The sequence below is a fragment of the Macrobrachium rosenbergii genome, chromosome 48, assembly GCF_040412425.1.
Source record: "Macrobrachium rosenbergii isolate ZJJX-2024 chromosome 48, ASM4041242v1, whole genome shotgun sequence".
Classification (NCBI taxonomy): Eukaryota; Metazoa; Arthropoda; class Malacostraca; order Decapoda; family Palaemonidae; genus Macrobrachium; species Macrobrachium rosenbergii.
In genome coordinates this window covers 25236901-25262274 of record NC_089788.1, presented here as the reverse complement: position 1 = coordinate 25262274, position 25374 = coordinate 25236901, and the positions used below count along the sequence as shown (strand labels likewise).

At 37.6% G+C, this 25374-nt stretch overlaps 1 protein-coding gene across 4 annotated transcripts in view; it reads right to left on the bottom strand.

The window, feature by feature from the left end:
• LOC136831296 (uncharacterized) overlaps positions 1–25374 on the bottom strand; it is a 103165-nt gene that overhangs the window by 16995 nt on the left and 60796 nt on the right. The gene's annotated exons all lie outside the window — the stretch shown is intronic.

Sequence of the window (25374 nt, the reverse complement as noted above, 5' to 3'; positions counted from 1 at the left end):
GTCTTTTACTATCCTATTCACGCTACTTCTGAATATCCCCGACGGGAATTATCACCGAAGGGGAATTTTTAAATGGTACATGGAATGGTACTGAAGTGTCTCGAACACTCGACACTTCAGTACCATTCCATTTACCACTTAAAATTCCTTCGGGATATTCCCGCAGCGTGAATTGATATTAAACGACATTTGTAGTTTAATGAATATATATACATACACATGTGATCAAAATTATATATATATATATAATATAAATATATATATATATATATATATATATATATATATATATATATATATATATATATCTACATTATTCATGATTTTCCTGCATCATCTGGGTATTTGCATAGTTATCAAAATGATGGAATCCACAGCACGTTGAGTGGTGCTTAGCTATATTATAGCAGACCCATTGTATATGGCAGAGAAAGAGTATGACATGCATTTCGAAATGGAATAATAAGCGTCCCGTATTAGAACGCGCATCGCCATAATCGTTATTGATACCAAAGCACTTAACCATCCAGTAATTTGCCGAGCCCAAGACTATCATTATTCAGAGGGATCTAATGTTCTTGCAGGACGACAACGACCAACCATAAACAATCACCCTGAAATGTATATTTTGAAGTTAATTGACGACTACTTCGTCCGTAAATATAGGTTATTCCCGACGCACAACATTCATCGGTAAGGCAGGAATTGAGAAGAGATTGCTGAGTCTACCATATTGAGAGAGAGAGAGAGAACTGCAATTGAAAGAGACATAAATTTACTATGTCTGAGTAAGGTGAGAGAGAGAGAGAGAGAGTTATAAGGATTAGAACGTCGCAAAGACTTACTAGTCCATCCGAGGTGACATCATGTGCTCAGTTATCTCTTGGAGCAGGTTTTACTGTTCATCCACAGTGTTCTAATGATTTTGTCTAGCTTTCTTTTAAACTCTTCCACACTGTTGCTGTTTACAATTTCTTGTGGCAATTTATTCCATGTGCCACATATCTTGTATGTGAAGAAGTTCCCACAATGCGTTGTATCTCTTCAGTTCTAGTTTCCATCCATTATTTCTTGTCTGGTTTTCGCTTAATGTGAAGAGGTTACTGTCTACTTTTGTTGTGCCTTTCAGTACTTTGAACGTTTCTATTAGTTGTCCTAGTAATCGTCGTGCTTCTAAGCCATACAAGCTCAGGCTCTCTAGTCGTCTTTGGTAACCTATTTGCCTGACGGATGGAATTAACTTTGTGGCTCTTGCTTGCACCCCTTCTAATATATTTATGTCCTTTCTTAGTGTTGGTGACCAAAACTGTACTGCATATTTAAGATAAGGTCTAACTATGGATGTGTAGATCTGCAGCACCGCTTCCTTGTTTCTGTATTTGAACTGCCTCTTTATGTATCCCACTAGCTTCTGTGCCCTCTTTTCAGCTTTTATGCACTGTTTTATGAATTTTAAATCCTTGGTAATAATGACTCCAAGGTCCTCGTCTTGTTCTACGTTATTTATGTCATTCCCAAGCAGCATGTAGTTGGCATGACGGTTGTTTGTTCCTATTTGTAACACTTTACACTTATCCAAGTTAAAAGGCATTTGCCATCTTTTTGACCACTCTCCTATTTGCCTGGGATCATTTCTTAAACTTTCCACTGTATCTGGGTCTGCTGCATTTACATCTAGTTTGGTGTCATCTGCAAATCTGGCTATCCTGCTAGTTAAGCCTACATCAGTGTCATTAATGTAAATCAAAAACAAGAGTGGGCCAAGACAGAACCCTGAGGAACTCCGCTTGTCACATATGCCCATTATGATTCTTCACAGTTTATTGCGACTCTGTTTTCTGTTAGTTAGCCAGTCTTCGATCCAGTCTGCTATTTCTCCTACAATTCCTAAAGCTCTAACATTTGCCATTAGTTTCTTGTGTGGAGTTTTGTCAAAGGCCTTTTGGAAATCTAAGTAGGTATATCTATTGCTCTACTACTGTCGTAAATACTAGAGAGAGAGAGAGAGAGAGAGAGAGAGAGAGAGAGAGAGAGAGAGAGATAAAATTGATAGAGATGACTTTACTATGCCTGAGTAAGTTTTGAGAGAGAGAGAGAGAGAGAGAGAGAGAGAGAGAGAGAGAGAGAAAATGGTCTAGTACTGCAATATTCATCCATTACCAGCGTGTTTAGGAGGAAAAAAGAACACCAGCATTACAAGCCTTATGTCGAGTGGCAGAGTTATCCTAGTTGTTTTCATCGCATAACACTATTTTTCATTCCTAAGTCGCATTCTGCCCTAGCGAATCATCTGATTTTCATAAATGCGTTTGATACCACATCCATCTTCTCTGTAATAATATCAAGAACATTGTGGTTCATTTCCTAGTAAAAATTGCACATTCGCTTAGTCCCTTCATATAACTATGCAGGGCACTCACAATAAGCATGCTGATTTCCCATGTATAGATATATATATGTATATATATTATATGTGTGTGTGTTACAGTAAGACTGTGAAACCAGGGAATTCGTGAAATCACCAATTCACTTAGGAACATTTGATCCCCGAGGGGCTAGTACTAAACACGGCGAAACAGTGATTCATCTACACTGTTTCGCTGTGTTTACTACCAGCCCCTCAGGGATCAAATGTGTTCTGCTAGTACCAGTTTAGTACTGTGTTTAGTACCCCTCTGGGATCAAAATGTGTTTTCGGGGCAAATGTGCTCTTAGTACCAGCCCTCGGGGATAGCTCCCTGGGATCAAATGTGTTTTGCTGTTTTTAGTAGCCCCCTCGGGGATCTAGTCTTTGTTTAGTACCAGCCCCTTGGGAATCAAATGTCCCATCTTTAGTAAGTGAATCAAATGTGTTTTGCTGTTTAGTACTATTTCCCTAAGTGAATTGGTGATTTCCCTGAATATTTCAGGGATTTCGTGATGTCCCTGGTTTCACAGTCTTGCTGTAACATATACAGTATGTGTATATATGTTACAGGAAGATAGTGAAACCAGGCATTTCACAAACTGCCTGAAATTTCAGGCAGATAGTGAAATGCACTTAAGGACATTTGGTCTCCCAGGAGCTAGTACTAAACATGGCAAAATACATTTGACCTCCAGGCTAGTGCTAAAACTAAAAACGGCAGGTAAACAGTGCTTCATCGTTAAAAAAAAGTCACTGTTTCAGCCTGTGTTTAACAGCTCTCCTATCCCCTGGGGATCAAATGTGGCTAAGAACCACTGGTTTTGCAACGGGATCTCCAGACCACATTAACAAGAAATGAATTTCTATCACAGAAACACACTAATTCTTCATTATATACTGTAGCAATATATACTCATAAATAGGAACTACTGCTTTGCCGTGTTTATATATCCCTGGGGGATCAAATATAAGTATTATGTATGTAACACACACACATATATATATATATATATATATATATATATATATATATATATATATATATATATATATATATATATATATATATAGTGATAACAGTTTTAACAATATTTGTTGAGATGCGTCAACAGTAAATTTTGAATCATAAATGAATACATGAAGTCAATATATTAAACTTCTGCATGAATTGAAATGTAACTAAGATGTGGAAAGATGGTTAAGACCAGAACGTTCTAATAATAATAATAATAATAATAATAATAATAATAATAATAATAATAATAATAATAATAATAATAATAATATAATAATAATATTAATATTATTATTATTATTCAACCTCTGTATGTCCCAGGTAATTAAATGAAAATAGGTGCTCAGACATCTGCTTAACCACTAACGCTTCAATCACACTGAAAATGTTCCTCCCGACAGGCCATCCCATAGAACCCTCTAACAAAAGGAACAACCATTTGTGGTTCTGGGTACTCACTCTTCACTTTAATCATAAGAACCAATACGATACCCGTAAGTGTGCAATGCAAAGAACGAAAAACTTTATACTTTAATATGATTAAAAACATTACAAGTATTCAACAAATCACCGCAGATAACAAGCCAAAGTAGCACCATTTTTTCAGCAGTCTGGACTTTGGCAAAGGTGGATTCATACCGGGTTAACACCATAGACGAATGCAATGCGAATTTGATAACACTATTACCCAGTCAGCAAAACTACAATTGTTTTGAGAATTAAAGTGCTCGTTAAACGCCATCAGGCTACTCTAATGGTCCGAAGCATTTTATTTAATTATAAGTATACCTGTCCAACAAAAATTACTGTAACTTGTAGACGATGATGTCATTACATAGTACACACTGTTGCTACGTAACTACTTGTTAAGTGTGAAATTCATATTCGCAAACCATGTGTTATACACTGAAAACAAATGTATGGATACACTTGCATTTTATACATATTACGATGCAAGCCTATGAGGCCAAACCTTCTTAAGCTAACTTTCCAAAAATGAAACGTCTGTAAGTACAGTAGGAGAAAAAGAACAAGGAGAAATATTATGAAAGGCACATACGAGTAAAAACAATATCAAAGACAAATAAGTCAACAAGAAAAGCATAAAACATCAAACAAGATGATCAGTGCCATTCAAATGAAGGAGAGGAGACAAGCTGCTTCGAAGCAGTCCTACAGCCTCTCCTGAAACATTCACAAAGCCAACTGCGCCAATAATAGAAATAAAGACCTCATGTGAATGACATAGATTCGCATCATTTCTGAATTTTCTCCTCTAGATTCGCTGCGTTTTAGGAAAGGCAAAAGCCACTCCCCGAGTACCACCAGTCATTCACCTCACGTGGCGTACTGTACGCATTACCAAAAAGTTTGTAACTTCCCTTCGGCCTCTAGCTACTCCCAATTTTTAGCTGTTTACCTGCATCCCCACCTCCTTTCTACAACGTCGCTCTCCAACCTTTCATACTAAATCTTGGTGCAGCTATAGGGTTTCGTCCCATTTCCACCTTTAGATCCTTATACTTCATCTCCTTTATTTTCTGGATCCCTATTTTACCGTCCAACCACTCTGACTCCCTTTTAACTATATGCGCTGAATGGCCCCAGTACATGGCTTGTCAGCATGGATCTCACAAAACCAAGTCAACAGCAGATTTCTCCTATGACGACAATGAGTAACACTATTACGTAGATCATTTCTTCCTAATGCAAAGGCGCTCTGGACTGGTAACTAATGCCCTTGTCTTGCCCAGTCCCGATAAATAAAGAAGAGAGAGGAAGACAGTGGGTCTTGCCCCTGAGTAGAAGTATAAAAACTGGAAAACGGAAGAATATAAAGTTCCAAACCTCGAGGATGACACGTTTCCATGGAGTAAATATGCGAAAAGGTGATCTGACGAATGATAAAAATGTTTTAGAGTCCCCTACCACTCGGGTGTAAAAAAAAAAAAATCTGATTTTCGCCAAATACTGTTTCATTTTCAATGAAACAGCCGGAACCTGATACTACTCCAACCTGAGATGGAACGAAGCAAGAAAATGATGGGAGATGGAAAATGCGGGGGCAGACCTACTAGACGTCTACTTACAACTCTGGTGTAGTACAGAATTGACTTTATACTGGAGAGTGCTTTCATATGTGAGGGGATCATATATCTTAATTTTTTATAACTAAATAGTTGAATTAAAATTTAAATATTTATTAATTAATGAGAATCTAGTGGGATCATATATCTTAATATATATTTTATATATATATATAATATAAATAGTTGAATTACATTTTAAATATTTATCTAGTGTGACAACTGCACCCACTTACCTTAACTGCTTGCATACCAGCGAGTTTTCCCAACTTCCTGACTCAGCAATGACCCAATAGACAACATTTATGAATTATCCCTTCTGAGTGAATATAGAAATCATCAACACACAATCACGTGTGGAACAGAAATAAATTTCTGACTCATCGGGATCGAACCCAGGTCTCAGGTGGAAAGCAAGGGCGTTACCCACTGGGCCACACAAGTCTAAAAGAAGTTGGAACCTGAGAGCAACTGCATATTATAACTGCTTGCATAGTTTTCCCAATCCCGACTCAGCAATGACCCAATAGACAACATTTCATACGAATTATCCCTTCTGAGTGAAGGGTTGATCCCGACGTGAGTCAGAAATTTATTTGTTGTGATTGTGTGTGTGATTTCTATATATATATATATATATATATATATATATATATATGTGTGTGTGTGTATAAGAAGTAGGAGAAGAACTGACATGTGGAAATCAGATGTCTTTATTGCAACAGCGGACGTTTCTGGACAGCAATTGTCCCATTGTTAAAGCTAAAAGAACAAAAAATTTACCAACATTAAAATAAATCAGATAAAATGAAATTAAAAATACACATTTTCATAGGAAGATTAAAATTAATAAATAAACACTGAAATAGCAGACAAGAAGGCACACCGATGTATCAAGGTGTGACAGTCAGAAACCGTGGGGTTCCAGAAACACTCACGACAAGTATGGAGGCGCGGCAGAGCACTTGGGGACCAATCTGCTTAATAAATAATGATCGAAGAATTGTCAGAAGTTGGTCGAGTGAGGCTTTCCCCAATATCTCAGAATCATCATATTTTATTTTTATGTTGCCATTTTTATACATGGTCTCGTCCGTCAGGGAATTCAGAATTCGATAGTTTAACCCCGTATATTTATTTATTACTTGATTTATTTTCCATGAAGATAGTGTATGTTCAAAAGCATTTTTTGACAATTGCTTCTCATCCAAGCTGTTGTTTATTCACGTTATCAAATTTTTAAACAGTTTTCATTCCAAAATTCGCTGCACCTACTGTTCCAAAACTGCCCTTTTTTTTTTTTTACCAGACTTCCACTAAAACATAAAAAGTATTTTGATGAAGAATTATAGAAAATCATCAATCGCCATATTCCGGCTATCAATTTAAACCTAATACCAGAAAAAACTTTCAAGTCTCTATTCGTTTGTTACGTTTTAAGGCTGAAATATTTATGTACAATCTTCTGGTCACTTTTTGCCATTTTGGAAACACTTGTCACTCACTGCGTCCAGGTATTAGAACGGGGTAACGGTAATTACTTGGCGACGAAGTAAAGTATAAGTCAGTTCCCGCTCGTACGTACTTTTATCTCTTGATTCAACATAATAATATATATTTTTGCCAAAAAACCAAAATAAATGAACAAATACTTGACTATATTAGTGAAGTTGGAATTGAATTGAACTGAATATAGAATTTAGGTCAAAGGCCAAGCGCTGAAACCGAAATTAACAGTAAAAGGTCCGAAAGGAGTAACAGGAGGAAAACCTCGCAGTTGCACTACGAATCGTTAGGAGAGGGTGGAAAGTAAGGTGGAAGAGAATATGAAAGGAGGTACAGTAAAATTAATAAGAAGGGTTGCAGCTAGGGGCCGAAGGGACGCTGCAAAGAACCTTAAGTAATGCCTACAGTGCACCACATGAGGGATAGTGAAGGTGGGTCTTTTCCAGCTATAGTACAGTAATTGTATTAGAGTTCGACTTATATAAGTACGTATGAGCGGGAATAGATTATTACTGTACCTTTCTTCGTGGCCAGGTAATTATCGTTATCTTGTTCTAATATAAGACTACCAACGTGGCTGTCATTAATACGTTGCCAGACTTATTCCTGATTTTATAATAATCGTAAATACAAAAAGTTGCTCGAGTGTATGACAAAGTACGTTTAATATACGTGTGTATATATATATATATATATATATATATATATATATATATATATATATATATATATATATATATATATATATACACTGTATATATATACATATATGTGTGTATCACATCAAATAACTGGAATAAGCGTGATATTCTTGAGCCAGAAATGATAAACAATGACACAAAACAAAGCTCTTTCATATATTTCAGCACCTCATCAGGGTTAAAGAACAACCGCTGAGGAAATCAGAAGTCACGCGAAGATTTGGTGTCAAGATTAACATAAAACACTTGTCAGATAACGGCAGCACTCAATAACACGTCTGTTTTAAAATACCCCTTATCAATCTTTTCTTTACTTTATATAGATTCGAGCTGATATTAATAATGAATCATTATTTTTCATAATACATAACTATTAATTTTCTTTTACCAGATCTCTAAAATATGTAATTTCGTTTTATTCTACTCATTTAATACCATTATTGCTTTATTGCTACCGATATGTAAAAATGCATTTGCCACGTTACCTGGTCTTTCAACCTGTTGTGTTGTCTTAATGGGGCATGCAACATTTCTCCACTCTGTCCCACGTAAATACTGAACTGAAATATAAAATTTAGGACAAAGGCCACGCCCTGGGACCTATGAGGTCATTCAGCGCTGACAGCGAAATTGAGAATAAAGAATGTTTTAAAGTTGTAACAGGAAGACCTCGCAGTTGCACTATGAGACAATTGTTAGGTGGCATAAAGATAATATGAATGAAGGTACAGTAAAAGGAATGAAAGGGATCGCCGCTATAGGCCGAAGGGACGTTGCTAAGAACTTTAAGTAATGCCTACGGTGATGACACTGTCCCCCTATGGGACACACGTAACCATAATTACATTTTAACAGAATATACATACAACTAGTTTGATGATTCTGAGAATGGCTAACAAGCCTAGAAACGCTGAACTGAAACAGCCATCTTAGTTCAACAGGAATAAAAGTGGAGCTGACGTTCGTGTGCTTCCGGCAAACCAAAAATTTGAACTGGCCTTTGTACCGGTGCCTCTAAAATCGGTCATTCACCGTTTTCTTTTTTTTGGAGGAAATTTCATGGAGGGTACCAATGCATTTACTCCAATCACAAAGCTGTTTATATTATTCTCTAAAGGGCGTGCAACGGAAAATCTCATCTACATTACGTACTTATATTTCACCTATGGTAATATGTCAGCCATAAACATACACATATGCATACACACACATATATATAAATATATACATATATATACTGTATATATATGTATATATTTATATATTTATGTATATATGTGTATGCATATGTGTATGTTTGCGGCTGACATATTACCATAGGTGAAGTTTGGGTACGTAATGTAGATGAGATTTTCCGTTGCATGGCCTTTAGAGAATAATATAAACAGATTTGTAATTAGAGTAAATGCATTGGTACCCTCCATAAAATTTCTCAAAAAGAAGACGGTGAGTGACCGATTTCAGAGGCGCCGGTACAAAGGTCAGTTAAAATTTTCGGTTTGCCGAAAGCCCACGAACGTCGAACGTCAGCATCTATATTATATATATATATATATATATATATATATATATATATATATATATATATATATATATATATATATATATACATATATATATACATAATATACATATATACAAATAAATAGATATACAGATATAGATATGCGTGTGTACGGAACTCGGCAGCACCAAAAGTATAGTACTACGAGATATTCCCGGTGCTTGAGCTCACCTGGTCATGCCTTCTCACCTCCGAAGACTCTCTCCTTCTGACACTGACCTTGGTGCAGACATCACTTTTTATAGCCTTTCTTTTCGCGCTAGTGGGAACATGGAGGTCATGATCGATACCCGTTCTGTGTCTCTCGAAGTAAACGTCTGTTTATCTATCTCTGTTCAGTTAATCTTTATTCTATATCTAGCAACAAAGTATCTATCTATATAAATATATATATATATATATATATATATATATATAAATATATATATATATATATATATATATATATATATATATATATATATTATATATATATATATATATATATATATATATATATATATATATATAAAATGCATATATATACATACATTATAAATATATATATGTAAATATATACATGTATGTATATATGTGATTATAATCACACTGACACGTGATTCATATGTCTTATTTGACCACAGGACAATGAAATACTGGTCTGAAAATGGCTTTGGATATCTAGCCAAAACCAGTCAGGATTTAAACCCAGGGCTTCATCCTCCCTGCTGTAAAGTGTGTTTTATATATATATATATATATATATATATATATATATATATATATATGTGTGTGTGTGTGTATTATGTGTGTGTACAGATAAATAGATATATAGCCATCTGTTTATTTCTCATACCAATTTTGCAACGCCAATAATTTTCAATCTATATCTCTTCATTTTTCTACAACAAGGCTTTTAGTTAACTCCTAAGAGTATCTCCTGCAACAAAAGTAATTCTTCTCTCATTCAGTTAATTTCTAATCCATCCCTGTATCGCCAATGAGTCCCAGCAGCAATAAAAATTAGCTCAATGCCTCAAAAGCAAAAAGTGTCGGATATCACTAAACATTACTAGACCTCATCATTTGCGATCTCTGACTCCACAGTAAGAATGCAGCTCCGCAAATGAGAGTTTGTATTTTCATACCGACCTTTAGCACTCAGAGGAGGGTTGATGGTGAGGTTACAGCCCTGCCTTGTAATTTTTCTTTGAGAATCTTGCAACAAAGCTTAGCAGCTGCAGCACTGACAATGGTCAAAATGTCCGAAAAAAGCAGAGTATAAGATAATAAGGCTCCTACACTTATAGGGATTTTGCTTTTAAAAGAGAGGCCGAGACAAATATTTTCCCGAGTAACGCTCGAGTCTGAAGGCAACACCAACAAAAATAATTTCATAGACTACAGTTTTATAATAATGGAAATCCCGCCTCTCAGAAACCGTCAGGTTAAAGGATTAGGGAGCACAGAAATAAGAAAAGACCGTTGTCTTTTACAAGTACATGGTGTGATGGACTGCCATCCAGACTGATCTTCGTGATGGTGACTTATTAACATTCGGCTGTAAAGCCAAGCATCGGACAGTCAAAAGGGGGAGTTGGAGGGGTTGGACAGCAAGATGGATGGAAGACGGATGATCGTGTCTGCCACGTGTACAACGAAGAAAATGTGTAATCGTCTTACAGTCTGAAAGCTCGTGAAGTCATTTCTATGAACTTAAGGTTAACATTCAACAGTATGATATCATCACGGAATACACAGCAGGAAGCATTACAGGGCAACAAAAGAAAGGTACAGCTGACGGAGATTACAAAGCGTTGCCATATTGTTTGCACAGGTACAAAAACAGAAAAATAAAAAAGAAAGTAAAATTATCTTCCCATGTTATTTTACCTTCTGCTTTTGAATACTAGTAATATTATATATATATATATATATATATATATATATATATATATATATATATATATATATATATATATATATATATATATATATATATATATATATGTATATATATATATATATATATATATATATATATATATATATGAAAAGGGTTTTAATCCTGATCGGTTTATTTCATTTTTTTCACCTTATTTCATTTTTTCTCGAAGTGGTTATATATATATATATATATATATATGTATATATATATATATATATATATATATATATATATATATATATATATATATATATATATATATATATATACTGTATGTATATATATATATATATATATATATATATATATATAAATGCAGAATGTTACGGATGAAATACCAAAATGAGATATGCAAATTGTTGCCGGTAACAAAGAGTGCAAATGTTGATAGACCCTGTGCTGTAAATAGCCCCGAAATTGAATGTATTCTTACCCAACGCAAGAACCCCATACACAAACCTGGACATCGTAAGCTGATAGTCAAAGAAGTCGAGTACATCACACGGCCATTAATCGAGAAAGAAGAAGAACACGTTGATATTAGGAGCTAAGAAATGAAACCATGTCAGCAGTAATTACAGCCTTTCCCGGCCATACTGAAGCTAAATCTCAGAGCAACCTTCAAAAAAGATGACGGAGTTTCTGTGATATTGAAAAGCCATGTATTCGGAGAGTGACATTAGTGAATGAAGAGCCAAAAGAATTATTAATGAAATATTCATGGGAGAAATGAAAAATACGAAAAACCTGTCAGGAGGAGGGATGAATCACTCATAACACGGTAAAAGAAAGACAACGCTGCGGGAAACATTTTAGCGAAGTCATCAATAAGAGATAAAAGAGGGATACTTTTATTCATAAACCAGAATCTGATGAAGACTGAATGTGCTCATGAAAGAATTCACGGTTTTTGAAGTAGACTCAGTAAAAATAAAAAAACGCTCCAAGCTTCTTCGAGCAACAGTCAAGTTTTTTGTATATTGTATAATGCTGTATGAAACTCTCAGCCGCGGCCCATGAAATTTTCAGCCACGGCCAGGTGGTGGCATGTGTTGTTGGTGCCTATAGCGGTGCCAGAAGTACGATCACGGCTAACTTTAACCTTAAATAAAATAAAAACTACTGAGGCTACAGGGCTGCAATTTGGTACGTTTGGTGATTGGAGGATGGATGATCAACGTACCAATTTGCAGCCCTCTGGTCTCAGTAGTTTTTAAGATCTGAGGGTGGACAGTAAAAATGCGGACGGGCAGACAAATAGCCATCTCAATAGTTTTCTTTTAAAGAAAACTAAAAAACTTATGAGATGGAAAGCACCAGACTATGATACGGCAACTGCAGAGATGAGTTTACCTGAAACTTAAATGACACCTTTTATACCAGCTACAATGTTAAGCAGAATATGGTAAGAGGACACGGAGCCTGGCGACAGAGGCTGGCAGTCACCGCAAAGGTACCGGAGAAACGTGCGCACTGGATTATATGGGTCATGATGGAAATATTCGATGGGCTGGAGAAAGAAACTGACGAAATTCCTAGAGATGAACAAACTGGTTTTAGAAGTGTCAGGAGTTGCGCAGATCAAATATTTGTGTTAAGACACATTGCGCAGCAGTGTATGGAATTTAAAAATCCCCTTCGGATGCTTTTTGTTGATCAAGAGAAGGCATTTGACAGGTCCACGGTCTAACATTATGGACGGTCTTAAGTCGCTGCGATATTCCCGCTAATTATGTAAACCTAACTGAAATTATTCATGAACGAAGCATATGCAAAGTTAAGGTTGATGGTGTTTTGTAGAGTGAATTTGCAGTAAAACTGGAATACTGCGCGAGAAGGTTTTGTCATCTTCTCTGTCTTTCTCACGGATTTTACATAAAAAAAACTGTTGGAGATAGGTTTACATTAACAACAGAAATTTGAAAGAGTTAAAATATGCAGATGGTGCTGTTTTAATATGAAAAACGCTCCAAGACTTACAAATTTTGTTTAATAGAATGCATCATATACCAGAGAGATGGGACTTGAGATTTATATAAGGAAACACTGAAATAATGAGGACAGAGTAGCCTATGCATCAAGGGATGAAATAATAATAGATAGAGAAAGGATTAATGAGAATGAGTCTTTCAAATATATAAAAACTGATATCAAACACAGGTTCTTTTGAGTAGGAATATACTAAAAAAGAAAAGGGGAATTAAACAAGGAGCAAGCTGAATCAGACTGAAACAGACTGATATACATACAAAATTAAGATTATACATTATTATGATCTGTCTTCCCATACAAACAGGAATCATTGATATGCTGATTTGACTATATCTGGAAGATTTTGCTGATCAGAAAAGAGAGCTTTAAGGAAAACAGTAGGAATCAGATGGCAAGACAGAGATAGAAATGATACCATAGGGGAATAGCGGAAGTCCCATTTGTAAATTAAAAAATTATGAAGGGGAGATTGAGGTGTCTTGTACAAGTCCTTTGCACCACCCCTGGGAAAATAGGAAGAACTTTGCATGACAGTGTCACCTCAGATCATCCGGACGTCAGTAGAGTGGGAAAAACTTGACCTATTTAAATGAGAACTTTGCGAAATGGGACTGGGTATTTGTGGAAGATCGGAGCTGAACTTGGACTTAAAGGGCATCGGGACTGTCACTATTCATCTTAGCGACCTCAAAACCTATGGATTAGACACTATGTCATTTTTGGCATTTTATTTTTAGCCTTTTCTCTCACACCCCTCGCCCTCCTATTGGGGCTCAACTTGGACCTAAAGGACATTGGGAGTGTCACTAATCATCTCAGTGACCTCGAAAACTATGGATTAGATACCAATATCTGTCATTTTTGACATTTGATTTTTCACCCCTTCTCATCCCCTACCCCGTCCTATCGGGGCTGAACTTGGACTTAAGGGCATCGGATATGCCACTATTCATCTTAGCAACCTCAAAAATTATGGATTAGGCACTAATATCTGTTGTTTTTGACATTTTATTTTTCAACCCTTCTCATCACCCTGACCCCCCTCCTTCCTATTGGGGCTGAACTTGGAATTAAAGAGCACTGGGAGTGTCATTATTCATCTCAGCAACCTCAAAATCTATGGATTAGACACTAGTATTTGTTATTTTTGACATTTTATTTTTCACCCTTTCTCACTCCCTCTTTTTCCTATTGGGGCTGAACTTGGACTTAAGGGCATCAGGACTGTCACTATTCATCTTGGCAACCTTGAAAACTATGGATTAGATAGTAATATCTGCCGTTTTTGGTTATTTTTACATGTCACCCCCTTCACACACAACCCCCCACCCGTTTCGTGCCATAGATGTCTTACCCCCACAGTATTCTTTTCTAGATAGTAAGTCATATGTATACCGAGTTTGGTTGAAATTGGTCAACACGTTTCAGAATTATGCTGGAACGTACACACACACACACACACACACACACACACACACACATATATATATATATATATATATATATATATATATATATATATATATATATATATATATATATATATACACACAGTGACATAAATTGGCCTGAACATCCAGTCTTTCCAGACACGAAAAGCCTCACTCATAACAACAACAAAACAATAAAGCAGTAACCATAATTTAAGCACACTAATCATGCACTTTGTTAGGGCGATTACCCCCACCAAACAGGCAATCAAGCAAAAGGAACGGGCGGTCCTCAGTGAATGGTGAAGGGCGTCAATAACATAATTATCAGGCAATGTCACTTTCCTGATCATTTGTTTGAGAACGACCTTGGGCCGAGGCGCGGCAGAGGGTAGAGCGATCAATGCTGATGACGTGAAAACACATCGTACGGCTTATCATGTATATAAAGATTGTATATGGACCACTTAGAGAGAGAGAGAGAGAGAGAGAGAGAGAGAGAGAGAGAGAGAGAGAGAGAGAGAGAGAGAGAGAGAGAGAGATAGACTTTAAATTGTTCAATAAGCGGATAAATAAGCTTCTTAACTCTATTTCATACAATGGGTGTTCAGTTTATAAAAATCAAATATTCATATACACTATATTATGCAAATCACAGTCGTTACTGATAAAGCCCTCGAGAGACTCATCTTAAAATTAAGTAGTTTCATATAGCCTACAATAGTTTAGATTAAACAGTATATACATCATCAAGGTTACTATAGAAAAAATATATGCATATTTTGAAACTATCATCACAGACGTCATTATTTATACAATGCTGAGGATGATACTACTACTATACTACTATACTCTAGCAAGCATCACTACTCGTGGTAGAAGAGCAATTTATGCTGATGAGAAGATAAAGACTGAAGATATTCTAGAATTTCTGTGTAACAAAAATTAATGTTGGGTATACATAAACTTTCGTTTGCCAACATACAACTTCATTCAATAAAAATAAGCAATAAAACCTGTCAAAAGTTAAATTCAATTTCATAAGGCCAAACCAGTATGACATAATGCAAAACATCATGTGAGATATTTTATAAATGAAAATAGTTTAAAAACAAACTTGCCACAATCTATCTATCTATCTATCTATCTATCTATCTATCTATCTATCTATCTATCTATCTATCTATATATATATATATATATATATATATATATATATATATATATATATTGTTAAATCTTCCCAGGCATCCCAGCCACCATATGCTTAATTTAAAGCTGGAAAATACAACAGTGCATTTTGGCACTGCCTGACAAGGAAGGGCGAAAGGAATATGGGCCCACACCCTTAATCTGTTAATCACACTCATTACGTCCCTTCCAACTTTCTCTTCCCGAACATGTGACACTGCAGGAAACTTTTGTTTACACAGACACGAAGTTGTGAAGACTTAAGTCTGACCGGAGGCAGTATAGAGCCAGCAACACGGATAAAGAGAAAGTACACCTGCACCTTGAGTCATACATGATGCCTGCGCATAGGGAAACAACACCTGCCCCATATACCTGTGGGTGACCTCCTAATCCCTGACCAAAGTCATATAAAGGCCTCACTGAAGGAACAAGCGAGAGAGACACTGCTGGACAAGAGTGAGTCACATCTCCCCCTTCCATTCCCACCTCCTTCAGACAGCCATGTCCTACCATGTGGTCCTATCTTGTAGGGACCTTTAGTATTCTTACCAGTGAACCCTTACCCCTTCCTCTGCCGCCATTACCCTCGCTGAAGCCACCTCTTCTACAAGGTAAAGTGATCTGTTGCAAAGGTTCTTCCAGTTCGTCACACTGTTTTAATTCTCATACTAAACTTCCTATTTCCATTTCTAAGTGCCAGTATCTCCATATCAACTTTCCTTGTTAGGGCAGTGTTACGTAAGTGGCTGTGTTTAAATAATTACATAAAGTCGTGTGTTCAAGGCCTCTTTGGCACCCTCTGTGCTCGCCTTTTCCTATGCATATTTTACTGCGTCCTTACTGGCTTTTAATTCGTGAATCTCTCCGTTTACAGAGGGTTTCATCTTCTGATAGTTCACTTCATGAAAATACACGTAATTTTAAACTTACCCTAACGTGTTTACTTAAAAATACCTTGTGAGTAGAGCCCTCAGCTCTTATAAATTCCCCCTTTTTCCTTGTTTTTTACAATTTCCTGAATCAACAGCAGTCAGATTTTATACAAAAAAAGAGGTAAGTAACGAAATCATTCATTTAGTCTATATCTGGCTCATGATAAGCATTTCCCATGTTAAATCATAAAAATGGCAACCTTTTTGCTTTAGATCTCACAATCTGCACGTTGCAAATTGAATCCTTGTCCCCTCGCAACATGCAGTTATCAATGAGTAGCAAAGCTAGGCTGGGTGCAAGACAAAGAAACGAACCTTTTGTGTAAATTCCACATGTGCACAGTCAAGGAGTTCCAAACAGTGAGTATTTTTATTTTATGTTAGGATAGGAAGTGAAATTGTGACTGAAAATAGAAATAGTGAAACGTTAGGCACATGCATACAATCCAGTCATCGAGAAGAGAGAGTTAGTAACCGTTCCATAAGCTTTGATAGCCCCTGCATGAGGGCTTGCATGTTTTTTCACATATGCAAGCTAGGAAATTACAAAGCATTAAAAAAAAGGATATAGTGCGTGTCTGTCATCCTTGTGTTATCCAGACAATTTGTCTTCTTGGAATAGCTAGACACATTTTAGATCCCACATGGGTCAATCAGCAAATTTCCATATTGCTGGAATTCTCTCTCTCTCTCTCTCTCTCTCTCTCTCTCTCTCTCTCTCTCTCTCTCTCTCTCTCTCTCTCTCTCTCTCTTGTAGAGATTAGGAATCCGTTAGGCAAACGCATCATTCCTCATTGCAGAGTAAAATCTCAGAAAGCATAAAATTTGTTCTGGCCATGTGAGAAAATAAACGCTCTTCATATTTTCATTTGTACACATTCCTCCATACAACACCATACATGATAAATTCTGTTTAATTTCAGTGTTTCCATTCAATAGCCACCCGCCATTTCATTCATAAGCATAAGGAACCTTTTTTTATATATATATTTGTGGTTATCTTTCGTCTTGTTTAAAGTTCGCTGTGACCATGTGTCCTTCACGTTGTTCCCAGGGTAATTTTGGGTAAGCCTAAGAGAAACGTTATCTTTGGGTTCCTCTAAATAAACCATAAGCATGATAATATGTTTGTATAAGCGGGGTTAGTCTCGGAAAAATCCCCATGCTGGTTATTGTGACATTGTACTTCGTTGCCCAGGTGCGTACCAGACAACCTTGAGCTGTCAGTTACTGCGCAAACCCAAGTGGTTACCACTTCTATAAAAATAAATAGAAGTGTCCTTCTAAAAATGGCTAGTTTCTAAACCACCAATTTGCATCAGTACGTAAACCTTACCCCCCGCTCTGAGCCAGTATCCCAGTGTCTCTCCAAGCATTATTTTTTTTTTAAGGTTTACTCTATGTCCTTTCTTTTTCTTATTTTTTTATTTATTTCATTTTGTTGGGGTTTTATTCTAAGACTGTCATGACGCTCACTGAGTTCCCAAACCTAACCCGTATCAGGACTCCCCTAAAAGGAAAATTCTTTTATCACAAGAAAATTCTCAGGAACGGGCAAACGCTCCCCGAACCAAGCCTTAAGATTCATGCGATAGCTGGCCAAGTCCATGCGTGAATCCGAAACCACATCCTATGAGACAAAAATAAAAAATCAGTTCCCTGCGAACAAATCGCGTCCTACGAGGCGAACCAAAAAACCCCAACGTTCAAGCAATAGATGGCCGAGTCCGTGTGTGAAATAGAATACAATTTACGTTTTTGATACATATTAAAATTCGTTCATCAAGAACAAACTAAGTCTTATTCAGACATATTGAAACCAGTTCATCACGAACAAACTTGGGTCTTTTCAGACACCCTGAAATTTGAGTCTTTTCAGACATATTGATTTTCTAAAGGAGTCACACACCCATGTAAGTGTTATCTCAAGATGTCAATGACATCCCAAATCCAGCAAAATGAGGACTTCAAGTTCTATATGTCCCCTGGAAAGGACATGGGACTGTCAATACTAGCCCTAAGGGAGTGGGTCCAAGAGAGAATAGATGATGCTAAGGTGGAGAGAGAGAGGCCGAAAGAAAGGCGAAGAAGGAAGAACAAGAAAGAAAGAGAAAAAGGAAGAGCAAGAAAGAAAGGAGAAGAAGGAAGAGCAAGACAGGCTGGATAGACTTGCAAGAGAAGAACAAGAAAGAAAGGAGAAGAAGGAAGAACAAGAAAAAAAGGAGAAGGAAGAGCAACATAGGCTGGATAGATTTGCAAGGGAAAACAAGAAAGAAAGGATAGGCTCGAAAGGGAGGAAAAGCAGCGGTCCCATGAGCTACAGATGGCCCAAATTGGCACTGCCAGCTCCTCTCCAGCCCCTGGCGCATCCACCCTCACTTTATGGCCAAGTGGACTGAGGCTGAGCCCAAGGTGTGGCTTGATAGGGCAGAAAGGGTCACTAGCGCCTACCCACTCACTCCCGCCACAGTCTCCCTACTCTTGGGAAAATTCCTCGGAGGAAAGGGTCTAATTGCTTTCAATGCCTTCCCTGAGGCGGATCAAGGAAAATGGGTGGAAGTGCGCCAGGTGATCACAAAGGCATATGAGATCACCCCCGAACGCTGGAGATGGTGCTGGAGAGGCCAGATAAAATAAGCAGGACAGACCTGGTCTGACTGGGTGTATCAATCAGATAGGACCCTCTCTAAATGACTAGAATCCCTGGGAGTCTCCACCACCGAGGACATCTTTGAGTGGTTCAAGATTGAAAACTTTTTATATTACACCCCCTCTGTCCTAGCAACCCATGTATGCGAAAAAGCGCCCACAACTCTAGCGAAGTGCTGTCGCCTCGCCGAGACATGGGACACCCATCATGCCCATGCAAGCTCATTGGGACGTAAAATATGCCCCCTTTCTTTCACCTCCGGCACCCCTCCACCCAAGAATGGGCACTCACAGAAGCCCTTTGTGTGTGGGTTCTGCAAGAAAGCCGGGCATTCCACCGAGCAGTGCCAAAACAAGCCACAGGTGCCACCCACAGCGCCTTTCAAACCCTCTCCCGGGAATCTACCAACTAACAAGCCAAGCCTGCACCCTCCTCAGGGGCAGTGCCACGAAGAGATTACATCCAGAGCTATTGCACGGCTTGCAAAGTTTATGGCCACTCTCCCACATGGGCAAAATGCCCTAATAATAAATCATGTACTCCTAACATCGCCTTGGCAGTTACAAATCCAAAGTCCTTTGGCCCTCCACCTGAGGTCCCATATATGTGGCACCTCCTAAGTCTAATCCTTCGGGCCAGCCCTAGGAGAGCTGTTAATCAGCTCAGTGGTCTGGTAAAACTAAGGTATACTTACTTTTACTTACCTCCTTGAGGTAGCTACCCCACATGCCAGGTCAAGGCATTTGATGACTTTGTTGCTCAAATTTCCCTCACAAGGAAAGACAAAGTTCACTATGGAGCTACCATTAACCGACGTAAACTCATCACAATTGAGGATACCAATCAATTTAAAATGATACTCCCCACTGTTCACTTGAGAGTCACAAAACCTCATAGATCTAAAATCTGCAACCTTGCAGTAGCAAGCTATATTCCTGGAGGTTATGACATCCTCCTGGGACAGGACTTCCAGTTCCCACGAAAGTTACAGCAATCCAGGGGTCCAAATCCCCAAACCATTCATTAGGCACAAGTAAGCCTCAAATGCCTGCATTCATTCCCCTGCCAGTGCCACCTAAGTACGATGTGCTGTGGCCCCTCCATCAAGATCGATTCCAGATCCCATTCAGGTGCCCAGCCCTGCGCCAGTGCCAGTGCCAGGGCCCCAAATAGGTCTCCCTCCAGGAGATCCCAAACTCAATTCACAATCTCTGCCAATGCCACTTGCGTGCAGTGAGCAGTGCCAAGCTCCGTCTGTCCTGAACGACGCGCAAATTCCAAATCAAATAATAGTACCTGACCCTGCCTTAGTGCCAGCGCCAGAGCACGGTCCCGATCTCCATTCAAGAGATCCCAATCAGGATCCCCTCTCTTCTCCTGGCTTGGCTCTTCTACCATTGCCGGTAAGAGATGGATTCTTCCGACCACAGCGGAAGCTCAACCGTAGGTGCGGCCTTGCAACCCGTGCCTGAGCAGGTCATGGTAACCTGGGAGCCCATCATGCCCACCACCACATCTTCCTCTCTTTCCCGGTTCCCCGCAGACATGACCATGGGTAAGGATTCTGCTGTGTCTCAAATGGCTGATGAACTCACGGAACTGTGGTGACTTGGGGTAGAGCCTGAAATGAATGCCCCTGCTTTGGCCGCCAAAGAAGCCGACACAGGAGGCACTCCAATGTCCTCCTCAAACTTGGTTTGACCAATTCACCTACCAAGGGGAACCATCAACCTAAAGAGATCTGCAGCAGAAATCCCGGGTGTAGGTAACGTCAGGTAGCTTAAAGAAAGCTGCTAAGCTCTCCTGGCACCAGTGCAAATTTGGCACAGTGCCACCCTTTTATCCTACGGGGACCTTGGTACCTCTATCCAGAAGAGGGTGTCAGATTTACTCACCGATTTATTTTTCTTATAACTCTGTAATTTATTCTCTTCCTTTAACATTTTTCCTTTCATTATTTTGTTCATTTAGTCATATTATTTTACACCTCACAAAGGCTTATAGTTTATCTTGTTCCCACACTGCCAATGCAGAGTGCAAGTGACAGACATCACAATTTTGTAAGGCCTATGACTTCCTTTTGAAGCCCCTTGGGCAAAAGAACAAACCTAAGCCATTTTCATAGGCTAAATAGTATAATTTCGGCATATTAATCATCATTTACCTTTAACAATATAATTTGCCTTTTTGTTATTCCCTTGTAATTTAAGACCCGAGTCCGTGAATTGAAAGACCGTGTACTCTACATATTTGTCTGTCCTTCACTGAACTTAGCTTTGTGATCGTAAGCACCATTGACCTCAGTGCCACGTCTGGCACTGTGCCGTCAACTTAAGTAACATGGATACATCTAACAAAGACCATGTATACCTCATTGTAATGCCTCATCAAGACAAACTAACTGCATGTCTTTAACTATAACAACTATTAAAAGTTAAGTGCATGATTATTTTAAGACTTACATTGAGAAAATCACTTACAGTTATTGTGTTTAATATTTACAGTAACTTTCTTATATTCATAACTGTTCCTGTTTCAAAATAACAGTAACTTATGATTTATCACATTTTAATACCTATGATAATTTACTCATATTTCTTTTGAGATTTACCTTAAGGAGGTCAATTAAGGTTAGTGTAGTTTAATTTTTACAATAACTTTCTTATAGCTGTAAATGTTCCTGCTTTAAAGTAACAGTAATCTAAGGTTAAAACGTTCATTTGCCCTTACTCTGCGATTAACATAAAATATCTGAATTCTTTATCAAGTAAATTTTCAGTTATCTCATATGATGTAGAGAGATTTAGGTTATTAAATATACATGAGTGCCGTTAACGAGAAAATTAGAGTAATATAAAGCATTTGTCTGCTGAACCCTTGGTTTGGTAGACATTCGCACCCGACTGAAGGTGCGAGATGTCAACTTGGGCGGGGAGCTGTTATATCTTCCCAAGCATCCCAGCCACCACATGCTTAATTTACAGCTGGAAAATGCAACAGTGCATTTTGGCACTGCCTGACAAAGAAGGGCAAAAGGAATATTGGCCCACCCTTAATCTGTCAATCGCACTCTGTATATCCCTTTCAACTTTCTCTTCTCGAACATGTGACGCTGCAGGAAACTTTTATTTACACAGACACGAGGTTGTGAAGAGACTAAGTCTGGCCGGAGGCAGAATAGAGCCGGCGACGCAGGTTAAGAGAAAATACACCTGCACCTTGAGTCATAAATGATGCCCGCACATAGGGAAACAACACCAGCCCCAACTGCCTGTGGGTGACGTCCTAATCCCTGGCCATAGTCATATAAGGGCCTCACAGAAGGAACAAACGAGAGAGACATTGCTGGATGAGAGCAAGACACATCTCCCCCTTCCATTCCCACCTCATTCAGAGAGCCATGTCCTACCACGTGGTCCTGTCTCGTAGGGACCCTTAGTATTCTTACCAGTGAAGCCCTTAGCCCTTCCTCCACCACCACTACCCTCGTTGAAACCACCTCTTCTACAAGGTAAAGTGAACTGTTGCAAAGGTTCTTCCAGTCAGTCAAACTGTTTTAATTCTAGTACTAAACTTCCGATTTCCATTTCTAAGTGCTAGTATTCCCATATCAACCTCGCCTTGTTAGGGCAGTGTTACGTATACGGATTTGTTTAAATTATTGCATAAAATCGTGTGTTCAAGGCCTCTTTGGCACCCTCTGTGCTCACCTTGTCCTATGCATATTTTACTGCGTCCTTACTGGCTTTTAATTCGGTCTCTCCGTTTACAGAAGGGTTATTAGCCGCGGAAATCTCTCTTGACTGTGCCCTGTATAAGCATCGTCACACCGACGGATATACCTTCAAGTTTTCCGTTATAATTAACCTCTCAGGCCTTGTCTGCCTGATTAGTCCCTTTCATCTTCTGATAGTTCATGTAAATACACGTAATTTTAAACTTACCCTAACGTATTTACTTACAAATACCTTGTGAGTAGAGCCCTTAGCTCAGATAAATTCACCCTTTTTTCCCTGTTTTTAGGATTTCCTGATTCAACAGCAGTCAGATTTTATACAAAAAAGAGGTAAGTAATGAAATCATTCATTTAGAGTCTATAACTTTTCATGATATATATATATATATATATATAGATATATATATATATATATATATATATATATATATATATATACACATACATATATATATATATATATATATATATATATATATAAATATATATATATATATATATATATATATATATAATTAGAAGACAACTGTTCGGTGAAATACATATCATCAATATATTGAAAACCAAAAATAATTTTGAAGATCTCACGAGAAAAAGAAGACTTTTTCAAGACTGAATATCACCAGATTGGAGAGATTCCCTACGTGAATATTGTTATGTGAAGATGAGGAGTCAAGTGTCCGTATCGGAAACTTAAACGTAAACACGACAATAAAATGAAACTGCTGATTGAAAGAAGCCCTTGGACCAACAACCCCAATCATGAATGTGTCAACTTATCAAACATCTGGATATAAATGTAACTAGTGCCTCAGGCTACGGTTTAAATTTTGCTTTATCAACTGGCGGAAGGAACAGTGTGGAAATTACTAAAGGACTGCGCAGTTTGGAAAAATATTGTGATTTAACAAGTGAAGAAGTGAACATAGTTAAGAGAGTGATTTATGGAAGTATGAAAAAATCAGACACCATAAACGTTCCCAAAAGATTCATGGTTGCTATCAATGAAAAGAGATAAAATGTACACATGACATAAGCAGACAAATCAGGCGTTCTTGTAATTTTAAATAAAAGTGAATATATAGAAAAAATGGATAGTCTTTTGGGTGATGATAGCCAATATAAAGAATTAAATAAGAACCCGTTAGACAATGTGAACAGTGGTTTCAATAGTAAAGTGAAAATCTTGCTAAAAGCTAACGAAAGCCTTATAAAGAAGTTGTGTGTGACCTCTCCATCACTACCGTATATGTATAGTACAATAAAAACCCACAAAAACTTTCCTGCCAGGCCAATTATCAGCTCAGTTGGTTCTGCATCTTACAATCTAGCGAAGTACCCACTGGTAGGTACTATCTCAAATGCCAATATCAAGAATAATGTGGACCTGATAAATAAACTAAATAGTGTACAAATTAATAGTGAATCCAGGCTTGTGAGTTTTGATGTAGTATCACTATTCACAAAGATGCCAATTGATGATCTGGTGGAGTTTTCATCGGAATTATTAGAGAACACACAACTGGATGTCCCATTTTCTAAAAGCACTTTAATTGAACTGATTAAATTATGTGTGAAAGAATGTAAATTTCCTCACAAAATTTTGGTCTGGCAATGGGAAACCCTCTATCCGCAGGGTTAAGTAACTTATATATGGAATTTTTTTAAAAAAAAAAAAAAAAAAATTAAACAACATAATTCCACGCAATGTAACGTGGTTTATGTATGTTGACGACATAATTTGTGTGTATGGCCAGGAAACGAAGATGTAAATAACTATTTTGCCAAGTTAAATCAATAGTACCATCAATTAAATTCACTATAGAAATGGAAAATGATGGAAATGATGGGTGCTTACCCTTTTTGGATGTCCTCATACGAAGAAATAGTAATGGGTTTAAATACAGTGAGTATAGAAAACCTAATATTTCTTCCTGTGTGCATTTCTATTCCGGACAAAGGAATAAGGTTAAGAAATTAGTGTCTTCATCTATGTTTATAAGAGTATTACGTGTATGTAGCCCTGAATATGCTGATGAGGAAATAGATAAGATTAGGAATACACGCAAGAAATTGAAATATGCTGACTGTATTAAAGAATGCATTTGAAGCGGCAAAAAAGATTTTGTATCAAAACCAAAAAGAACCTTACAACTCAAAAAAATTGGCTTGTACTGCCTTATAATAACAATATGAAAGATATCCCCCATCTTCTAAAGAATTTTGGTGTTAA